This window comes from Micropterus dolomieu, unplaced genomic scaffold, assembly GCF_021292245.1.
Source record: "Micropterus dolomieu isolate WLL.071019.BEF.003 ecotype Adirondacks unplaced genomic scaffold, ASM2129224v1 contig_3068, whole genome shotgun sequence".
Lineage (NCBI taxonomy): Eukaryota > Metazoa > Chordata > Actinopteri > Centrarchiformes > Centrarchidae > Micropterus > Micropterus dolomieu.
Genome location: NW_025732058.1, coordinates 1 through 573, shown reverse-complemented (window position 1 = coordinate 573; position 573 = coordinate 1). Strand labels below are relative to the sequence as shown.

Here is a 573-nt window from a genome sequence, read left to right as displayed (position 1 = left end):
TGCCTATTCCTGTCTGTGGACTGCCAGCGTGAACGGTGTCCCGGTTCCTGGATGTTTACCCAGGAATCAGTGCCTGTGGATTCCAAGTGACTCTGGAGCACCTTGGACATTATGGGAAGAATACGTTTTTTGTCAATTAGCCGTAGATCATCTTTTGAAGGGCCGTTTGGGGGTGCCTGAGTGGCTTACGGCCACACCGCTCTGGGAGCGCTCGATCTCATCCGATCTCGGAAGCTAAGCAGAGCAGGGCCTGGTTGGTACTTGGACGGGTGACCGCCTGGGAATACCTGGTGCTGTAAGGCTTCTTCGCTTCGCCTTCGAAAAACGGCAGAGGGCTCTTCGGTGAAAGGAGATCTTTTGAACGTCTCTTTAGGAAACAGCAGGGGCGCTGCTGCTTGCTGCTGCTGCTTCTTTTTCTCCCTATCCTGTACACAGTGCTGTGTAAATGTTACATCGTGTTTTGAAGGCCCTTCTGGGGTGTGCAAAGGCAGCTTACGGCCATTCCGGCCTGGGACTGCCCGATCTCGCCTGATCTCGGAAGCCAGGCTTGGCAGGGCCTGCTTAGGACTTGGA

At 54.6% G+C, this 573-nt stretch overlaps 1 non-coding gene across 1 annotated transcript; it reads left to right on the top strand.

Moving 5' to 3' along the window:
• The first annotated feature begins 183 nt into the window (after window positions 1-183).
• LOC123964526 lies at window positions 184-302 on the top strand. Its single transcript, XR_006823465.1, has one exon. It is a non-coding gene; the product is annotated as a 5S ribosomal RNA (ribosomal RNA).
• The last annotated feature ends 271 nt before the right edge of the window (window positions 303-573 follow it).